The sequence below is a fragment of the Phyllopteryx taeniolatus genome, chromosome 4 (genome assembly GCF_024500385.1).
Source record: "Phyllopteryx taeniolatus isolate TA_2022b chromosome 4, UOR_Ptae_1.2, whole genome shotgun sequence".
In the NCBI taxonomy this organism is placed as follows: domain Eukaryota; kingdom Metazoa; phylum Chordata; class Actinopteri; order Syngnathiformes; family Syngnathidae; genus Phyllopteryx; species Phyllopteryx taeniolatus.
In genome coordinates, this window is record NC_084505.1 from 21130034 (window position 1) to 21153020 (window position 22987).

At 41.1% G+C, this 22987-nt stretch overlaps 1 protein-coding gene and 1 long non-coding RNA gene across 3 annotated transcripts in view; both read left to right on the forward strand.

Moving 5' to 3' along the window:
- Positions 1-22987, forward strand: part of frg1 (FSHD region gene 1) — a 436830-nt gene that overhangs the window by 85571 nt on the left and 328272 nt on the right. The window lies entirely within an intron of this gene.
- LOC133476730 (uncharacterized) overlaps positions 1-22987 on the forward strand; it is a 46952-nt gene that overhangs the window by 4405 nt on the left and 19560 nt on the right. For both annotated transcript variants that reach the window (XR_009788131.1, XR_009788132.1), the window contains exon 2: positions 115-231. This is a non-coding gene — a long non-coding RNA (uncharacterized LOC133476730). The remainder of the gene's footprint in view (positions 1-114; positions 232-22987) is intronic.

A 22987-nucleotide genomic window follows, 5' to 3' on the forward strand; every position in this document is an offset into this window, starting at 1 on the left:
TTTAAGCCCGTGTCAAAAGTCCCAGTAATGGTAGCACTGTGACAAATTGGTGTCAGAAGTGGGATCATGAGCTGCGATGCAACCTCTGACAGTGAGCCTTATAATCTTCGTTAGGACGCATTGTGATGGCAGAAATGAGACACGGAATCCTGCTACTCCTAAGAGTTCTGCGGGCAATGGTATCAGAAGAGGGACCCTCATCTGAGAGGCCACCAGTCAGTCTTCACAAAGGTAATCGTGCTCAATATACTGCACATCCCAAGTATTTTCCAACCTCTAGACACAAATCCCCAAAAATGTGGCGTCGTTAATCCAACGCGCTCTTGTATTGGGTCTAATTAGTGGTTTAGTGTACCTAATGTTTTGTCCAGGTGAGCCTCATCAGCCCGCACAGGCCGCGCATAGATTGGCTTGTCATTGATGAGTTTATTAACGCACGCACACACACACACACACACACGGACAAATGAAGAAACTTTGTGACTTTTGAGTGTTTGGGAGCTTATTGAAGGAGCCGAGTGCAGTTTGCTGGCCCGCTCGTGTCATTTTCCTCCTTTCTCTAAGCGGTTCCCACGCCTCGGCCTTTCAAAGCGCTAATCCTCGTCTGACGGCGCTAAGGCGCGGCGGCCGCCGCGTGTGTGTGCGTGAGTGTGTGAGTGAGTGGGTCCGAGCGTGGGAGGAGGATGGACCACTGGATGATGACCTACATGATGCTGCTTCTTCTTCACTTGAATGCTGAATGAATATATCTAATATCCGAATTTAAAAATAAATACATTATACAGGTTTCTGGGGAAAAGAGAGGAAAAATATATATATTTTCAAAATATTATTATTATTATATTTTTTAAATTAGGTGAAAATATTTTGGGGGGAAATTTGAAAATAGATTGCTGATGTGATGGGGGGGGAAAAAATGAATAAATAATTTGTAAATATTTTAATAATATAAAACGTATTTTCAAATGATTGAGGTCTTAAAAATGTTATCAAAAATAAATAACATATGCATATTTTATTAGAAAATATACATACTCAAAAATAATATCACAAGGTTTTGGCAAATAGAGTCAACAATTTGTAATTTTATATATATATATATATACACACATACATACATACATACACACACACTAATTATTTTCTCTATTTTCCAAAACCTCAGGTTATATATACATATACATTTCCTTAAAATAAAAAAACAAAACAAAATGATGGACATCATCTTTTCAATTCAATATATTTGGCTATTATTTTTTTAATGACTTGTTTATTTGATAGAAATAAAAGCGCTCATACAGCAGAATTTTATTTTGTTAACAACCTTGGCTGTCCTTAAAATGGGCACTTTTAATACAGCATACACAATAAATTGCTGACAAACTTGGGCCAGGTTACTTTAAAAAAAAAAAAAAAAAAAGGTGCATAGTTCTTCATTTACCTTCCCATTAGAATTTATGTTCTTTTCCCCTGTATTTACATTTTCTTTTTTCCCTGTTGACTGAGCCAACATTTTACTTTGTGATAATGGCGGAGTAAAAACAAAAGGTGCTGCTTAAGTGCTTAGCACGCTGACGTCGCCAAATGGCACCGTCTGCTTTTCACTGCACATAATTTAATGTTTGGCGTGATATGTTAGAAAATGATCAATGCTCAATTTTTACTGACACTTTCTGAGAGCTATTCATTCAACAGTTATGGTATCAGAAGTGGGATCTATAGTTGGGGGGGAAAAAATAGAAAAAAGGCAAAAACATTGTCTCAAAGACTCAACAAAATATCCATCTTTTCTCAAAAAAAAACTATCTGAAAAAAAATTAAAGGGTAAAGATTGTACAACCAAAAAAAAAGCTAGCGATGTAATCAAGTTTTTAAATGCAATATTTTTCTCTGCTTGATTTTTTTTTTTAAAAGATTGTGTTCTCAACATTTGTTTTGTTCATAATTTTTTGAAAAATCCGATTTTTTTCAGAAAATATGACCAATTTCTCAACACTATAAGAGTGGTTTTCAAACATTTTACCCCAAAAATGCTGAGCTCTTTAAGTCACACCATCATGGCCAACATTAAAATACAGTAGTGTGGAAGGCCTAAGTGTTTGTCAAAAACAAGTCAAAAGTATTTTTAATATTTTTACAGTGGGCCCTGGCATAATCACAGTTCGGCAACTCCACATTCTTGTATTTGCAGATTTAAAAAAAAAAAAAAAAAAAAAAAAATCCATTTTTTAAAAAATATACTAAACACATTCTGAACATTAACTTAAATATACGTGGATGTGGATGTGTGTGTTTGTGTGTGTGCGCGTGTCCTACCGGGGAATGGAAAGGAATAAAGGCCAATCTGTGTTAAATGACCATTTTTTATTTCTTTTTTTCCAGCTTGAAAGGACACTTTTGGGCTAATAGGCGTGGCCTGCAAAACAAATGAGCGCGGTCAAGAAGCAAAAGCGGGCCGGAACATTCTGGGTCAGACAGCTGAGGAGGATTAATTTAATGCACTATAACTGGATAACAGCAGGGGATTCTGGGTAAAGACTTAAGCAAGAGAAAAGAGAGAAGGGGGGAAAAAAAAAAAAAAAAAAAAGTTTTGGAAAAAAATGACCCAAAATGAGGAGACGGCGTGCAGCTCATTAACACAAAGCTAATCCCGTACAGGAAGTGGACATCCGTTAGCATTGGTGCTTATGTCAAGGTTGAGCTGCTTTTATTATTATTATTTTATTGTATTTATTTTTTCTTCCCCAGAGTGTCGCACCCCTACCCGGTGGTGTCAATCAAGTCTGAGAGGGAGGACAGAGGCCTTAATGGCCCCCATTAATAATAAATCTCCCATCTAATTACGGACACTGCACACTAATGAGAAGGCTGCCGTCCGTTCTCTAATGAGATGCTAAGTTAAAAAAAAAAACCCAAAAAAAACATCATTACTTTATCAAAATGGAAAAAAAGCTTTTGCTGGCCCAAGTCATCTTTTTAAAAATGGTTGGAAAAGTTGTCTATTTTTTTTTTTTTAAAGTTGCATTTTTGCTAGTGTTTTATGGCATAACCATGTCCTACACATAGGCGCCCTTAGGCTAAAAAGTGGGTGTGTGTGTGTGTGTGTGTGTGGGGGCGGGGGGGGGGGGGGGGGGGGGGTCACGCTCCGTTCCTCCCATTTGCTATCAGCATAACAAATGGAACGCGACTTTTTCTCCACTCCGAGGCTAACCTGGACATGATTGCACTCACTTGCAAGCCAAGCGTTATTACCTCAAGTCAGCGTGAAGCCGTTAGGGAGGCCGAATCGCAGAAACGTTAACAAATCTTTTGGCTTTTAGCTGTCGCCTGGGAAAATATCCGTCGCCTCGGCGATAAGTAATTGTCATAAAAGATCGGAGAGACAAAACGTCACCTTGGAGATAATGCACAAAGAGGTCTTAAAACGCGAAGAGCAGAGCTGCCAACCGATAAAAAAATTCACTTCCAGAGCAATTTGTCCAAATTTGTCTGAATCGCCATATTTTCAAAATTTTGTCAAGAACATTTCCGTGTGACAGTCATAATCATAAAAATTCACACCTGGACTTGGGGATCATCTGCCGTTCCTCCTTGCAGATCCTCTCCAGATCTGTCAGGTTGGATGGTGAACGTTGGTGGGCAGCCATTTTCAGGTCTTTCCAGAGATTTAAGTTAGGGCTCTCACGGAGTTGTTCTGAAGCCACTCCTTCGGTATTTTAGCTGTGTGCTTCGGGTCATTGTCTTGTTGGAAGGTGAACCTTCGGCCCAGTCTGAGGTTCTGAGCACTCCGGAGAAGGTTTTCGTCCAGGATATCCCTGTACTTGGCTACATTCATCTTTTCTTTGATTGCAACCAGTCTCCCTGTCCCTGCAGCTGAAAAACACACCCATAGCATGATGCTGCTTCACTGCTGGGACTGTATTGGACAGGTGATGAGCAGGGCCTGGTTTTCTCCGCACATGCCACTTAGAATTCAGGCCAACAATTTCTATCTTGGTCTCACCAGACCAGAGAATATTATTTCTCAGCATCTTGGAGTCCTTCAGGTGGGTTTTTTTTTAGCAAAATCCACGCGGGCTTTCATGCGTCTTGCACTGAGGAGAGGCTTCCTTCCGTCGGGCCACTCTGCCATAAAGCCCCGACTGGTGGAGGGCTCCAGTGACGGTTGACTTTCTAGAACTTTCTCCGATCTCCCGACTTCATCTCTGGAGCTCAGCCGCAGTGATCTTTGGGTTCTTCTTTCCCTCTCTCACCAAGGCTCTTCTCCCCCAATTGCTCAGTTTGGCCGGACGGCCAGCTCGAGGAAGGGTTCTGATCGTCCCAAACGTCTTCCATTTCAGGTTTATGGAGGCCACTGTGCTCTTAGGAACCTTAAGTGCAGCAGAATTGTTTTTGTAACCTTGGCCAGATCTGCGCCTTGCCACAATTCTGTCTCTGAGCTCTTCAAGGAGTTCCTTTGACCTCATGATTCTCATTTGCTCTGACATGGACTGTGAGCTGTAAGGTCTTCTATAGACAGGGGTGGGGCTTTCCTAATCAAGTCCAATCAGCGTAATCAAACACAGCTGGACTCCAATGAAGGTGTAGAACCATCTCAAGGATGATCAGAAGAAATGGACAGCACCCGAATTAAAGCAAAGGGTCTGAATACTTATCGCTGTGTGATATTTGAGTTTTTGTTTTTTGATAAATCAGCAAAAATGTCAACAATTGAGTTTTTTTCTCTCAATATGGGGTGCTGTGTGTACATTAATGAAGAAAAAATGAGCTTCAATGATTTTAACAAATGGCTGCAATATAACAATGAGTGAAACATTTAAGGGGGTCTGAAACTTTCCGTACCCACTGTACATTTGAAAGCTTTGTGGATAGTACCAATCCAAAATATGCATGTGAGGTGCAGTAATTACTTTCATCCGGTTGGTGTCACCATTGCTACGTTCTACATTGGAGTATTTGTGACTTTGGATGTGCGTTGTCTTAAAAGGCGGGGCCTGCCCCTGTTGAGTGACGTCAGAGTCAGCGAATGAGAGTGTAAATGTAGCGGCTGGTGGCACTTTACAACCAATAAGCAAAAAGCAAAGTAATTCGCCAGCTGCTGACGGCCACAACTTACGCAGAGTAACTCAACAGACAGACTGGCTAATGGTTAGTCACGTAACAACCAGCCCAATCGGAGCCAACACGGCCAACCCTGTACTCTCATTCGCTGATTCTCAAGTCCTCAGCAGGCCAGGCCCTGCCTTTTAAAGCAACACACGTTCAAAGTCACAGATACTACGATGTAGACCATGATGATGACGAGACAAAAATAATGCCTCCACTTAACGAACATATTTTTATATTGGTATTCTGCATAAAGCTCTCAAATATACATGTGGTAAATAATGAAATAAATATACGGTCGCTACTTCATGGATTTTCCTCTGGAGTGGGGTCTTCTGGAATGTAACAATCGACTACTGTAATGCCAAAAGTTCCAACACTTCCAATACTTCTTTTGGAGAAAAATTCATTCAAAATCCCAACAAACTGAAGGTCAAACAGCCCCCTGGAACTGATTATGTTTGTTTTTTTTCTTTTTTTCTTTTCCGAACAATAGCAATGTTGCGCGAGTGCATACAAACAAAGAACAATGGTTCACGTAAGCCCAGGCTTTGTAGCTTCTGTTTCAAGTCAAGGGCAACTGCTCGCTCATCCTCATAGCATCTTCATAGCTTTTAGTTTTATACCTGAGCATCCCCCTCCTCATGTGGCACTTCACGCTACACTTATCCTCCCGCAACATTATGGATGTTGCGAGTCAGCAAAGCAATGTCAGTGGAGAGGAGACATTGACACTACAAGTGGACGCTAGCCGTTTCTTTCTTCTTCTTTTTGTTTTTTTTCTAAAGCACGATTGTCCAGAGCGAAGGCGAGCTGCAGGGGTAAAAAAGTGTCAGGTAAGCATGTCAATAGACGTCACGTGCGTATCAGTGCCACTACCCATGCTGACAGCGGCTCTTTGGCATCAGTTATTTGTTCCCGCTAACGCCACATAGAGGTCAAGGAGCCTCGCAAAAAGTCAGACGTTGCCTGGCTTTTTGCTGCGGGGGTAAAAATAACATTTTCGCAGAACAAACAGTAAACATTTTTTTTTATTTTCATTTTTCACATTTTTCTTTAAAAAGAAATTCATTCTTATAAAATGCGTTTAGTTTTTAAAATAATATTTTCTTTAAAAAAAAAAATCCCTCAATCTAAAAACAAATCAAGGTTTCTCACCCCCAAAAACTTTTTTCAGAGGAAACCAACTTTTCTTGTCCAAAAATATGACTTTTTGCCAGAAAAGATGATTTTCTGCAAAAAGATCAAATTTCCAATATTATGTTGGGTTTTTTTTCACTGGAAAAAAAAAAGAAGTATTTTGAGAAAAGTTTTTTCTTTCATCCAAAAATGTGACTTTTTAATCCCAGAGGTCTTTTTCCCTTTTCGCAAAAAAAGTATTTTTTTTCTAAGAACGTATGATTTTTTTATTGAGAAAATACAGACAATAATGACAATAATCACAAAAGATATGTTTCAGTGTCTAAAAGACCACTTTTATTTCACCAAAAAGACTTCTTAGCTTGCATAATATTATAATACACAGTACGTGACTTTCCAGTAGAAGACTCAAAAGTACTCCAAAGTATCTCTCCTCAGTGTAAGTGGGGCACTCTTTTTGTTTGCCTCCTGCTTAACTTAAGGGATCACATGCATGGATCATTTGCACACTCTTACGTTTAAATTGTGAGGAGCCCAAAACAAATAAACCAAGTTGTTGATATAGTTAAGCAAAAAAATTGTGGGCTTGCCACATCTCATGGCGCCGAGCCTCATATGGATACACTTCTGACAGCATGCCCTTTCGTGCGTGTGCGTGCGTGCGTGCGTGCGTGCGTGCGTGTGCGTATGGGTAGCGTGGGCTCATGTGTATCTGGCAGCACACTGGCTGAAATTTCGCTCCAGAGCAGCCGAGGACTTTTAGAATTGTCTCCCAAGATCAACGTGAGTTAAAGTAGCAGCATTCCCCTGATGCTGTTGTAAATAATACACCGTATATGTATGTGTGTATGCATGTGTGTGTGTGTGCGCGCGCGTGTGTGTGTGCACGGTAGTTCTCCCATTAGTATTTGGAATGCAATCATTTACGTTAAACGGGAACTAAACCCACTGTCAAAACTTTGTTATATTTTTAATGTGCATCTCTTCATCAGTTTTTTCTTGTATCTACAAAATACTAAAAAGTATGTTTAAAACATCACATCTGCCTTTGTGTATTTCTTTATGCGGGCGGCCATTTTCACTCTCATGTGTATTCCCCATTCCGGCTTATTATGCATCTTTAGTTACTAAGGAAACTGTAGAGAGTTAGTAAACACGAACAATGACGAGCACCATGACGAGAAGCTACATACCGTCGTTGTTGGGCGGAATTGTCGCATCAGCAAAATCACTTCTTTTCAGGAACTAGCTAATGCTAATTAGCATCTGTGTTGCGGTGTTTTAACCCTTCAAGCAATGGACCGAAAACAAAGGGTTCAGCAACAATGTGGAGACAGCGAACACTACTCGCAGTCATATGCTCTTTATCCTCTGCATAGAACGACTAATATTGGCTCATCGGAAGGAGCAGCACAGATGAATGGCATTTCCATTCATTTCAACGGAAAAAGATTATTTGAGACGTAGACACGGAACAAATTAAAATCGTATCTCAAGGCACCAAAATACTAACGTTCCAGGTACTAAAAACATTAGTAACAATTTGAAATGCTAAAACCGCTAAACAGCAAACCGTCAATTCAAGTGTGACGTCTGCAGGCGTTGATATTCCAGTTAACCAACACGGGGAGAGAAAAAAAAAAAAAAAAAAGGCAATTACTCAGTCACAGCTGCCAACTGTTACTGTTACTCCAACTACTACTTAATGGAATTTTGACAAAGATGACAAAACTAATGTTTAAGAAAGCTTCATGTGGAAAAAGATGTCCACACTGTCACAATTGGGGCTTCACTTTAGCTTGCCATTTTGGAAACAGGCCTTTGATTGAGTCTGGCAGAAGAGGGGGGGGGGGGGGGGGGGGGTGCAAATGAAGTGTGGCTGATGTTTGCTGCCCAGAGATAGGCCGCTGACAATCTGCTCTTGGATTACTTTGTGACGGCTCCAGCCCGGTCTGGAAATGTGGCGGGAGAGACGGAATAATTAGGGGGGGAAAAAAAAACATGTTTTAAACGCACAAGCAAAAGGCAGGCAGCCGCCAGTGGGAGTGCAGCCAGGCTGACTGCCGGCCTAATCGTAGCTTGACCAGACGCAAGCTTCACCGAAGCAACTTTGCAAACGTCAATGCTGATTTCACTCTTCTTGCCCGCCTATGAACCTAAGCTACTCTCATAAATGTGCATAGAATTGGATTTTCTTTTTTCCTGAGAACTCCATTTGTTGTCATTTTGTAGGAGCGTGATTGGAAGTTTGACTCCTGTCATCAAATCTGGGGTGTTTATATATTGTTGATTTATATGGCAATGGCGCAGTCCCGCTAATGAGACGCACGGCTGCAAGCTGTAGGCTACAAACAGTAGCGCCTGTTGCCTCTCGCTGCTAACGTGCGTCAACCTAACTTGCCGGGTTTCTTTTGACACCACATGATTGGTCCGGCGTGGAACAACTCGTATTATTATAGGCTATTCGTAGTGTCTGTCAAAAACGGGGACGAACGCAAATTTATTACTATTGACCGCGTCTCAAATTTCTTTTGAGGAAAGGTTGATTTTTTAAAATTCTCTAATATTTGACTTTGTAAAAACCTACATTAATGACATAATTACAAATAATGTGAAGTATTAAATCCTTTTTGTCAGACTTTTTACTTCAATTAAATGGACATCGTGCTGCTCCTTGTGGTGTCCACATCTTGTTCTTGGGGCAGTATAATACAGACACACATGGAGACAATCACCTCCTCAGTAGGCTGCAGTAATATTAGCTGTTTTTCGCAGAGGATAAAGACTATATGTCTGCGAGTATTGTTACGTTGTCCGTCTGCAAGTGTTACTTCACTGTTTGTGTTCAGATATCCATTGCTTAAAGGGTTATAACACCGCCACACAGATCGTGAGCCCATCTACGGGGTTTCCCATTATGTGTTGCCTTAAGCTAGCGAAGGCTATGTGTGTGTTTTGTTTTGTTTAAATACATGTGCCATGAGCTTTTGTACTTTTTCTTCAAATCACAGATTCCTTCTGGCTGTTGTGTGCATAGGCGGCATTTATTGTGACGAAACATCAACAGGAGTGAGCCCCGTTTTTTTTTCCCAAACTTTTTGGAACGTGGATTCATCCTGGTTGTTCCATTGATTGCGATTGTGACATTCTCAAGTGTGTCAAGTGTTCAGCAGTGGCTTCACAAGCTACAAAGGCAACAGCGTTAATTACAAAACTCCTCTGAGGGGTGACTACGGTTGTTGGATTTCTAATTAACATCACAAGAGAAATAAAACACACTCGTTGCTAAAAAGCCACGTGCAGTGACGATATGCTAATCACTTCATGCGCTAACGACTCTTGTCATTTTGCCATAACAACGCACAGCTGGAGAAGGGATGCTCGCTTTTCACTCGCCTGTGGCCCTGGCGGGTGGGGTTCTGTTTAGTCTGAATGAATCCAACCTGGAAAAGCATTCTCTTCCTCGGTGAATTTTCTAAGTCCAAACCCAAAGAAAAGGCAAATCAGTTCTTAATGCAGTTCTTAATCTGCGACATTGCAACGCCGCGTCCGCCACTGGTGAAAATAGTTGTCGAACCCGCAACGTTGCGTGAGGGTGCAGTCGGGTTTGGTCGCAACCTTCGGTGTGTCTTAGGAGTAATTATAGAACAAAAACTAAACTGTATTACTTCATTCAAATGTAATGTACATTGAATAAACTATGTCCCTAAATACAGTTGTGCCTTGAAATATGCGTTGAATTTGTTCCTGAGCCATGCTCATAACTCAAAACACTCGTATCGCAAATCATCTTTTCTCATTGAAATGCATGAAAATGCCATTATTCCGTTCCATCCTCCCCAGAACATTTTCCGATGTGTTTTTAATGAGATAAATATCACTGCGTAATTCATATTATACTTTGTGAAAAACAAAGTATAAGTAATGACATAATGAAATCTAATCAATCGAATGAAAGCGTTTTTGTCCCACTTTCTCCTGGTGCTGCTCATTCTGGTGTGCGTGCACAATAAGACAGAAATACGGATACGGTAATATCGGTCACAGAGACTCGAGAATATATGCCTTTGTGTATTGTTATATGGTCTTTCTACATGTGTTGTAGCATGTTTCTGTTGCTTAAAAGGTAACAACACTGTTACATAGATGCTAATTGTTAGTCAGTGTGCCTATGCAGCTTCTCGTTGTACGTTAGCATTCAGGTAGCGGAGTCTATGTGGGTGTTTCAAATACACGTGGTGTAATTCTTTGTTTTGTTTTATTTCGACACTTACCTTCTCCTAAGAGGGGCAATAAACAGCTCGACGCCTCTTTTTTTTTTGAAGAAGAAGAACATTTCCGAATTATATCTGCTAAATTGCTGCTTGTTGTGAAGTGCGTCGAGTCATCTGCCACCGTACAGCGCTCGCATCTGAAGTTTGGGCTCGCAACTTAAAGCAAAAACGCCCGAAACTCAAAAGTCGGGTCATTCGTATCTCAAGGGACCACTGTGGATGTTTAAAAACAAACTGCTTTTCAAGATTAAAAGCAAATGTATTGAACTTTAAAGTTAAATACAACCGAACTACAATACATTCGAACTGCTCCAAGTGCTAGAGGACTCTGCATCTTTTTGCACAATTGTCAAAAAAAAAAACAACAAAAAAATGTACAGGCATTACCAGATAACGAGCAACCCTTTACTGCTCAGTGACTTTTTTTTTTATTTTTTTTATCAATGTCTTTCTGTCCCCAAAGCGTTCTCCGTCAATTGACCGTCTGTTGTCGTCGTGCTAGAGCGGCTCCAACTGCCGGAGACAAATTCCTTGTGTGTTTTTTGGACATACTTGGCAAATCAAGATGATTCTGATTCGGATTCTGATTCGGATTCGGATTCTGAACTGTACTTGGCCAGTGATTATTTTTTTCAGGTACCATTACAGGAAGCTTCGGAACCTTCGTACTGCGGTACTTTCCTGTGTTCCAGTTAGTTCCTTTTCCCGTTTCCTGGCCGTCGTTACATTTCCCCTGCCCCGTTGCCATCTCTTGTGCCCGTATGTTGTGGCATCGGGAAAAAAAACATGTGGAGTTGATCTTTTAGATGTCTCATCTTTTAAACTTGGGGTGACAATAACTTCCATTTCCTGTTCTATAGGCGTCGTCACATCGTGAAGGTGTGTGTGTGTGTGTGCGCGCGTCTGCTGAAATCGACATCGGCTTCTATCGAAGACGTTGGCGTTTCCTCCATCCATCCTCCACCCCTTCCTTTTTAAAAAAAATGAAATGTATTGTATATCTGTGGGCGTACGCTTAACCCAGAGAAAATGGAGTTCTCCTATTCATTTATTCATTAATTCTTTAATGAAATTGCAATAAGGTACAGTGTATCGGTGTCCCTCGCAGCCGGTCTGACATATAATTAAAAGAACTGCCACCGACAATTATCTGATACGGCAAGAGGCGCGTGTGTGTGTGTGCGTGTCATTTGCCCCCTCGCTGGGACAATTATAGCTGCCTTAATGGAAATGGTGTTGAATAATATACAGTCCACCGCATGGATTCCATTTAATGCCTCCATTACAGTGCAGATCAACGAGAGAGGTGGGGGTGGCGGGGTGGCGGGGTGGGGGGGGGGGGCCGAGCTTTTTGAAAGTGTTCACTTCCATTTCCTCAAATAGCAGGCGTTTATTTGCCGCAGAGCGAACCGGTGCCGATTTGGGAGGATGCCTTTCGTTTGTACAAACACTTGCGTAGTGCTAAATGTGCCAACGCATGGAGTTCCTCAGATAGTGCCCACAGGTGTTTATTTACTCAACTGCAGAGAGGATCAGATGTTTATTTGAAAAAGGTGTCTATTTGAGAGGAGGCCTTTATTATTTTGTATGAATTCTTGCGTATGATTTGAGATAACAGTTTTGAGCGACGTGCCTGAACAATTTGTGTTTATTTACTCAACTACAGAAAGCATCCAGCTTTTAATTGAAGGAGGCATCTATTTGAGAGGAGGCCTTTATTTTTTGCACAAATGAATGGGTGGAACTAACCGTCACTTTTGAGGGAAGCGTTTCCTGCGGGAAATACCATATTACATTAAATGCAACCCATGGTTGTTTATTTACGCAAGTGCAATGACGACAAGGTGTTTATTTAAGTCGTAAAGATGGCGTCTATTAAGTGCTGAGGCCACAGTTGACTTTACAAACAAAAAGTTTCAAGTTGGCTCATTAAGTGGGAATAATGTACTTCAACGCTTTCTCAAATAAACACCTCCCCCTTTTGAATTCTCAGCCAAACCCCCCAAAACAAAAACAACACGCGTTTTATGTTAAAATCGCTGATTATGGATGAAATTTAGGATTCATTTTGGGTCAAGCCTGCTGCTGACGCAGGTCCTCATTAAAAAAAAAAAACAACGACATGGCCGTCTCCTCTTGTCTCCCGCCTTTTTTTTTTTTTTTTTCCCCCCCCCCCCCACCGGGCCGTTGCTTTCACATCAAAGGCGTACATTAGCATAGCGCGAGACGGCGAGGAGAGCGCGGCAACCTCATTGAACGCCACAGCGCCATTTAAGGGAAGAAAGCGGTGAAGCCTTTCTGTCACAGACGCTCGGCCGAGTGTTCCAAATGTGAACAACTGCGCCATTACGTGTAATTGAGCACATAACCATAAGACACTTAAAGGCCACGCTGTGCAGAATCAGCCATGTGATGTGCACTGAGGAAAATTCAGGATGCAGTTCCACTCCGTTCCTGTAAGTGGAGGTAACTAAATAATGAACTCAGTCAAAATATAAATTAGTTTCTTGCCTCAAGCTTTTTGCTCTCACTTCAATTTTTGTCTTCGATCTTTACGAAAACTCGTATGCCAGATTTGTTGAAGACTTATTAGTCTTTGATATTTACAAAGAGTCTTTGATGTATAAGAAAACATGTACGTTAAGCTTGTAGAAGACCGAAGAGACTGGTGTACAGTGGTGCCTTGAGATACGAGTGACTTGATTTCTTTCAAGATGAGGGCCGTCGTTCGATTTTTTTTGCAAGCAGAATTTCGAGATACAAGCGATGTGAACTTTCCTCACTTCACATTCACAACAAGCAGCAGTTTGACAGATCAAACGATTCTTCCACAAAAATGCATCAAGCTGTTTAATGCCACTCCCAGTTGACGTTTATTGTCAACCTAAACCGCTAACACATTGTGTGCTAGCATTAAGCACCAAATTAAAACGTCATTGACGGGCTAACGAATGCCATCGATAGTCACGGTGTACATTTTTGAAGGCTCTTATAGCCTTTCGTGTTTATGAAAACGTACAGCAGGTTTGTTGAAGAGTTAAGTCATCATAATTGTCATAATGATGGATGGATGGATGGATGTATGATGTAAACATCAGAATGTTTACGAAGAGTCGTCGGTGTTTACGTAGGTGTGTTGAAGACTGAATAGTCTTGAAGGTAACTCTTAAAAGTATTTGATGTTAACAAAAACAGGTATGTTACTGAGACTTAAAAGGTCTTCAGTGTTTATGAAAAGAGACAAGTTGGGTGTGTTGAATACTCCTAATAGTCTTTTGTTTACTAAAACAAGACTGTTAAAAGTATTTGATGTTTATGGAAAGACTTCCGTTACTGAGATTCTTAATGGATCTTTGACGTTTATGGTAAACGCAAACATTGGGTTCGTCTAAAAGCACAAATTGCCTTGGATGTATACAAAAACATACGTTAGATTCGTCAAAGACTCAATTGTTTTTCACCTTTACAAAAACGTGAATGTAAGATTCATTTCAGAAACAAAACTTCCTTTGGTTTGCAAAACATGTGCAATGGGTTCATTGAAGACCAATTGTCTTTGAGAACCTTGAACCATATTTGATGTCTGCAAAAACGCATACCTTAGATTTGTTTCCCCTTCGTGTTTCCTTCTGTACTCACACTGGATAAAACAAATTCTCTAAATTGTCTTTGATGTGCACAAAAAAAAAAACCCACCCCACATACGTTAGGTTAAATTGTAGCCAAATTGAGTTGGACATTTACAAAAACACTTAGGTTGTCAAAGATGAAATAGTGTTTACAAGAATGCATGCCTCAGCTTCTTTGAAGACCTTAAACTGTCTGTGATGTTTAAAAGAAGACATAGGTTACTTTCATGAAAGAAAGAATAATTGTCTTCGACATGTCTATCGAAATACACCCATTGTACATTGGGTATGTCAGACTCGAAGTTGTCTTTGAAGTTTAAAAAGCACAGTTCTTTGAAAACTCAAAACTATCTCTGATGTCTCCAAAAAGGCATATCTTTAGATTTTCTGAAAACGCAACTGTCTTGATGTTTTCTTTAACGTCGATGGGAACGCAACCGACCTACGCCTCCAGGGAAGCGAGGCGGTCCTCTCTGCTTTTGAGTGGCTCTCCTTCCCCTGCGGGTTTTGCTGTCTTTTTACCACCTCAGCCTGTTAGTGAATCCTAATCCCATCACCTCCCAGTTTCCCCATTGACACCATAAACTGAGTCCACATTTGAAAGGATGCCATCAGAGAGTCAACCATCATCCGTAACCTTGACCTTCACCGTCACAGGACTGGATATGCCTGATTCCCATTCTCTGATACATGTGACTCACCGGAAAACAAGGCGCAACAGCAATCCACCGCCTATCCATTTGTTTCCTCAACTTCCTCTCAGGTTATTTATGAACTTTCAAAAAATAAATTCAACCAATTGGGGGCCCTTCGGCGGCATCGCATCGCTCACGTGAGAGAGGGGGCGGTTGCCTGGCAACTGTTAACCAACTCGCTCGCCCACCGACAAGCTTCAAGGAGCAATGTACTCGTGGGTATAAATAGTTGCAATGATTTGAATTGAGAAGCAGACTACAAGGGCTCAAAGTAGGAGAGCGGAAATGAACTGCAAACAACAGAGCCGTTCCTAATGGTTTGGGCGAACTAAAGGAGAGGGTCATTTTAAACACTGGGTGTCTTAGTCTTTGATCTTCGTGAAAACAAGTTGAAGACTTTTTGTCGTCTTTGATGTTTACAAAAAACACATTGTTGAACACCGATGTTTACGAAAACATTGACGTTGTTGAAGACTCTTGATAGTCTCTGATGTGAAAACACATGCTCTGTTGAAGACAAACCCCTACATTCAGTTTGTTGACGAGTCTTAGTCTTTGATTTTTACGGAAATATGAGTCGTTGAGGAGTCATAATAGGCTTTCTTTTTTTCCAAACACATGAAAAACGCACATTAGCCTTGGAAGTTTACAAAAATGGTCGTTTCAGACTCTCAGTAGTCTTTGATCTTTATAAAAACATTGTTGAAGACACCTAAGGTCTTTGATGATTCCAGAAAAGACTACATTGGGTTTGTTGAAGGCTTGAATAGTCTTTGATGTTTGTGGAAACACGTTGAGACTGATGTTACGAAAACATACGTTAGCTGTGTTAAAAACCTAACTCTTTGATGTTGACATTAACATATTAAAGACTATTAATAGCTCTTGGTATTTAAGAAAACAGATGTTAGGTTTCTGGAAGACAGTCTTTGATTTTTACAAAATCACATGCACTTGTTTTTTTTAAAAGACTAAGTAATCTGATGTCTAAACAAAAACACTTCTACGGTCTTTGATGTTATGAAAACTTAAATTAGGTTTGTTGGAGACTCTTAACAAAGACGTTAAGTATGTTAAGTGTGATGTTTACTAACACACAATCTGAAGCCTTAATAGTCTTTGATGTTTAGGAAAATGTACATTAGGTTTCTTCAAGGCTCATAATAGTAATTTGAAGTTGACGAAAAGATCAGTTTTGAAGACTCTCAATAGTCTTCGATATTTATAAAAACACGTTGAAGACTCTTAAGGTCTTTGAGGATTATGAAAAGTTAAGTTTCTTGAAGTCTCGTCTCTTTGAACATGACATGACAAAACATACCATAGGTTTCTTGAAGACTCTGGACTTTTGAGAACATAAAAGAAAAGAATATAAAATGTAAATATTGTTTTAGACTTTTTGATGTTTCTGACTCCTCGTAGACTGCTACAGCTAGGAGCCTGCTAGCAACTCCTACTGGCCAACAACTTGTGGTGTAAGGCTAGTGATCTTTGTGGTCTAATACCAACTCCCGATAGTCCACTAGCAACTCTAAGTGGTCTTCTAGCAACTCCTGATGGTCCTCTAGCAAATCTTAGTGGTCTGCTAACACCTGTCGCTGGTGTGCCAGCCACTCTCGATGGTCCCGGGCTCTCGGTCATACCGAAAGTCTCTGATGTTTTGTATACCTGGCCCAAGCGGCTCGCATTTTTGTTGTTGCGGACAGACAAACTGCATGGCTGAGCCACAAGCGCAGATGCTAACTTTCGCTTTGGCTAATTCCGCTACCATCTGCGCTCTCACCAGGCAAGAATGACCTCTGAACTTTTTTTCCCCTTGAGCAGACGCACGCTGACTTGTGCGGGTGGCTTGCCTGCTGTTCTCGACAGATCCACTAAAGCATTTGAAAAAACATTTTACCTTGTCCATGATGACTTTGGTAAAACAAATTAAAAAAAAGAAAAGAAAAAAAAGCCTGCATTAAGCCAATGTGTACCATAATGATAAGTAATAAACAGCCATTCATTTCCTTTACCGCTTCCCCTCACGCGGGTCGCGGGCGTGCTGGAGCCCATCCCAGCTATCTTCGGGCGGGAGGCGGGGTACACCCTGAACCGGTCGCCAGCCAATCGCAGGGCACACAAAGAAACAAACAACCATTCGCTCTCACATTCACACCTACGGGCAATTTAGAGTCTTCAATCAACCTAGCACGCATGTTTTTAGGATGTGCGAGGAAACCGGAGTGCCCAGAGAAAAGCCACCCAGTGCACGGGGAGAACATGCAAAGTCCACTGCTGAGGTCAACGTCATTAAGAGCAAGAAACAGAAGCGGAGAAGGCGACCGACTTACTCCTATTTGTTACAACAATAGTTGTTTTTATGTGCTGCTGCTCTATGTGTACAGTATTTAAGTGGCAGCTATTTGAAGTTTTATCATTAGCGTTACACCTATGCTCATTTCCTTTAGCCTGTCCATGGCGTTTTGCATTATATGCCGAGGGAGTTTTCTTCGACGAAATTATCAGGTTTGTTTGAACAGTTTGGTGTTTCAATATACAGTACAAGGTTTAATAGTCTTTTGTTGAATGTGTCAGTTTTGCAGTCATCATCAACTAGGAATGACTAATGAACAGCTTGAAGCAAGCATACTCTGCGTCTTCTTTGGAAGACGAAACTTCACATAAGTTTAAATGTGTTCAAAACATGTGCAAGGGTAGTACCAGTTTTTAAAATACTTTTTTATGTCTTTATGAGTAGGCTCGGGAAGTATTTATATCATATATATATATATATACATACATAAAATTTCAATATGTATGTATTCAGTTCTGAATTGCATTCAATATGTTTTCTAACTTCTGAAAAATGTTAAATAATGAATACATTGTATTAACTGAACGTATTCATTATTTACATTTTTTTTTACATTCATTTAAGTATTTTTAAATTAACTTGTATACAGTTTACTAATTCAATTCATAAAAATAAATTCATAAAAATAAATATAGACAAAAAAAGAAAGTACAATTGAAGTACAATTCAACAATATAAAGTATTTGTATTTATTTTAAATATTTCTAAATTCCCATTTTTCTAATCAAAAAAATAAATTACATTAATAATTATATGTAAATACAACAATACATCAAATAAAGACAGAAAGAAATAGACGTGAATAAATCATAAAACTAACTTACCATTACGCGTTGACGGCTTATAAAAGTTTTACGACAGCGGCCGCAATGTGGCTGATGTATGTATCTTCACATAATACCGATGCAAAGTTCGCCTTGAGGCCGCGGGCATCAAAGCATCACTAATCAAATTGCGACGGACCGGGGAGAAATTGCGCTGCACAATCTTTGATTGCGACCATCGATCCTCATGTAAGCTTGGCTTTGATTTGGGCTTCCATGACCAACTTATACTGTCAGTTTACCAATAATCAATTACCTGTATGGTATTAACTGCAGGCCGACATTATTTTACCTCACCTTGAGGATATTCTCGTATTGTTGCTATTGCTTCCTATAAGGAGTTTCTGTTTTATATATGTGCTGCTTCAAAAAAGTTATCGTCGGATTCAATTTTTGCACCTTGGGTCAAGGACAAAATAATAGGATTTAGGGGTTTATCTAGTAGTGCATCAAAGACACGTTGTCTATTGTTATTCATGTCACAAAATAGGCTTCTTGAGTCCAAACAGTATAAAACATTGGAGTTTGAGAGATAGCGAGAATTAGGAGGTCACCTGTCACGAAGCAGAGTTCATAGGGCGCAAAACGCACTGCCACATAACACAGTACGTCATACAAATTGTAAACTCAACCCACAAAAATTGACAAAGAATATGCCTCGAACATCAAACCGGTACAAAATAAAGTTGGCGAGATCTTGAGCTAGAATTGTGAGGTCCCTTGTCGCTGGGCAGAGTTCATAGGGTACAATCATAACTGCCTCGTAACATACTAACTCCTACAATTAGGAATTGAACCCACCAAAGATTATAAGAAATATGCCTCTCACATCAAAACTGAACAAAATAGAGTTTAAGAGTTTTTTTTTTTACAATGATAGTAATGTCTCTTGTTGCTAGGCAGGATTCTTAGGGCGCTGTCATAATTGCCCCATTCTTACCATTTGGAATTTAACCTCCCAACGTGACCTAAATATGCCTCACGTCAAGAGAGTACAACATCAAACTCAGACAGAAAATATTTAACAAAAAGCGGGAGGTTGGTTGTCGCTAGGTAGAGTTTTTAGGGTGCAATCATAACACAATGTGGATTATGATTTGGAATTTCACCCCTCCCCCCAAAAAAACCATGAAAATCTATCTTCAAAACAGTACAAGACAAAGTTTGAGGCTACAAGGGAAAGTTTGTGTTGTTACATTGTTTGGACTGTATTGGCATCGTATAGCTCCAAGAAAATGTGACTTTTCCCCCCCAGAGCTGTCAGTTTTCAGTCAAGAGAAGTTTGCTTGCAGTCTGTTCATACAGTAAGTGGTCGCAAACTGACAACACGGAGTTAATGGAAAGTCTGTGTCGTTGACGGGCCGACGGCCGCCAGGAGAAGCGTCAAAAAAAGTGTTGGGGAGCGATGCCACTCAATGAGTGGGACATTTTTGTTTTTTTAACATGGACATACATTTTGATGGGTTCTTCCACTTGGGATTCCTGGCCGAAAGACATCTCTCTGCAAAGGCCATTTAGCACCATGACCATCCACGTGGAAGACATTCTAATAATATCATTAAAGGAGCTACTGTATCTGTTGAAGTCATCCTTTTACTCAAGTAGTCAACAAACTCGACATTGTGGCAGAACATAACTGAAAAAAAACTGAATGTCAAATTTCATTCTTCGTAACTTTTCAAATATTCAGAACATGCACGTACTTCGCTCAGTGGCAGCCCCAGGAAGGGAAACAAGAAAAAGAATAACCCTAACCCAACCAAAATTAGATTGACATAGAAGTGTGAAATTTGGTAGGCGTGTTTATCGTGAGTAGACTCACAAAAAAAGTCTCATGCAGCCATTTCTGAAAAGACACAAGAAGTCTGCACTTTTGGTTGAACCCAGCCATTTTGGTTCGGAAGTGCCCTCCAGAATTATTATTATTAGTTTTTTTTTTTTTTTTTTAAGAATTCATCCCCTGAAGCCAGTTTCAGTTAAAAACATGAAATTTGGTGGGCACATCTATCAGAAGTAGACCCACAAAAAAGTCGCAAAAACCTATGTTTGAAAACACACAGCAAGTTGGTCATTTTGGTTTGAAGTGAACATTTTAGCAACCTCCAGATTTTTGGGGGATTTCAGCCCCCATAGCCGCTTTCACTGAGCAACATGAAAGTTTGGTCAATGTAAACAAGTAGATCCATAAAAAGTCTCAAAAAGCCATACATGAAAAGAAAAAAAAAAAGAATTGAAGCTAGTCTTACTTCGCAACATCAAATTTGGTAGGCATGCCGAGCATGAGGAGACCCACAAAAAGTCTCAAGAAACCATAGGAAGTCCTTTTCGATTGCCGGAGGCATTTGTGTTTGGTAGTGGCAAAAAGTCGAGCCCCTGAAAGCAGGTTCATGTAGCAACATGAATTTGTTTGGAAAGTCAATCAGTCACAGACAAAGTCGCAAGAACCCATGTCCGAAAAGACACAGGAGGCCTGCTATTTTGGATTGAAATGGCCACTTTGCCTTTGTACCACCCCCCACAATTTTTAAAAGCATTCAGCCCCCAAAAAACACGGGATGTCGGCCATTTTGCTTTGAAGCATCTTTTTGGCCAGCTGCTTTCCAAACAGTTCTTTTGACTGGCGTAACGGGACGGAATAGAACAACGTAATGCCGACATTAGGATCCATAAAAACTCAATGTGTCACTGGTGGTGTAGCGGTCCACTCGCCTGACTTTGGTGCGGGCAGCGTGGGTTCAGTTCCCGCTCGGTGACGGTGTGAATGCGAGTGCGAACGGTCGTCCGTGTCTACGTGTGCCTTGCGACTGACTGGCGACCAGTTCAGGGTGTAGTCCGCCTTTCGCCTGAAGTCAGCTGGGATAGGGTCCGGCGTCCCGCGACCCTAACCGGGATAAGCGCTGTTGAAGATGGATGGATGGAGAAACTCAATGTCATCGCGGACGATAACCTCCATCGCGTGCTCACATCGGAATAGGACTTCATTTGCTTTGTCCATTTTATGCCATGTGCTGTATTCATATGTGCCGCTTTGACACAGACTTTATATTGTCTTCTATAATGTGACAATCTGGTGAGGAGCTGTTTGTGAATACTAAATGTATGAAGGATTTTGCTCCATCCTGGCAGCTTTCATCTGGCTGCCAAACTGCATTAGAATAATCCCAGTTTATGAAAATGTTTCATCCCTTTTGTCTGTCGCTTCAACCCAAAAAGAACGGCGTCTGTTCTAGGCGTAGATACAGCGCTGTTCCCAATTTGTGTTTTGGAGTTAATACACAGTGTTGCCATTTGTATCTATATGAACAAATTTGTGCAAAATTGAAAACAATCCATGGGTTTGTCCTTTTTCTGCCATGCAAATATCAGTTTGTCACACGAGCTAAACTTTGTTTCCACATATTCATCCATTCACATAAGCGCATAAGACAAAGCCGTACCCGACCATTTCCATACTGGCATATTGCAAACATCCGCTTTCCGATCACATGCCCATCTGACGTAGGCTGAGGGGATGATGACCGAATTGAAACGGCTCTATTACATTAGATTCCCAATAGGTCGCAAAGTAAATACAGCGTGAGCCGATCGATGTGGCAAGAAGCAATAACTCCACGGCCGACGGGTGCATTTCACGCTCAGCCCCAAAAAAGCTCCTTCCTGTCAGGTAGTTTTGTCGGGGGGTCGGGGGGGCGGTTTCCCCAGCATGGGTAGATTCTTACTTAACGGGTGGCCAAGACCACTGACCACGCATCGCTTTCGTGCACATGGCAGATAACAGCTGCATGGATGCGGGGAAACCAAATGATGTGTGCAGCGGTCGTATTAGATTGTACGGCAGCGTTTGATGGTATTGACTGCTGGGGACTCGTCTCCAGTGTGAGGCCATTAGTCCATCAGGACGTGTTCTTGAAAAGGAAGATGCTGGGAGAGTATGCATTATGGTGTCCCTCAAGGAAGACATCTAAGCCCCAGTCATTATCGATGTGTTTTAACAAAAGATGCATCTGCCCATCCATTCACATACAGTACACACACCATGCAAATGTCTGTCCATTCGCACACTCAAAATTAGCGATCAGCGAGTACCGATACAAGGTATCGGTATCAGGCTGATACCGGCCTAATTTCGAGGTATCGGGTACTCCCGAAGGCTGTCGATGCCACCCACCAACACTTAAGGCAATATAACCTGACATTCAGTTATGGCCTCCTCGCCGGTCGTTGGCACTATCGTGTGGTGAATCATCATGTGCGTCAGAAAGAAAGAAAGAAAGAAAGAAAGAAAGAAAGAAAGGTCTTTGGTCACGATCATTTGTCATTGTGTTATTTGAAACTTTACGCATCGAAAGTACTGGTGATATCGGTACTCGGTATCAGTGAGTACTCAAGAGAGAATGTAGGAACTGGCATTGGTCTGAAAAATATGGTATCGAAATGAACATCAGTCCGTCCATTCATACGCACAGTATGCCAATGCGTCTTCCTGCTTGAGTCTTTTAATGCTCACCTTCTAAAGATGAAACATGTCATTAATAGCAAACGACAAGACAAGATGAGTAACCTGACTGCAAGAAGCCGTTGTTTGCATCAGGAGAATGTAGAGCGAGTAAGCGAGAGAGTCCAGGCAAGGATCGGTCGGGGAGGGGAGGGCGGAGGCGGAGGGTTGCAGGCGTAGCCGTGATAAACCCAAACGTGCGCGGGAAACACCTCTATTTATAGCACATGGCTTTTTCAGGCAGGCAAGCGGGCAGGAAGAAGCACGAGAAAGGAAATCAATAAATAAGCACGTGCATTCGTCCATTTAAAAGATGATTGATCAGCATTGCATGCAAGACACTGCTGGCCTCGTTTCGACGGCAGCGCGTAGAGCGGTGCCTCGAGATATGACCGACCCGACGGATTTCCGATATGCGAGCAGGCCTCGCGATGCACTCCGAGCGCGGTATGGCGGCAGTGAACTCGG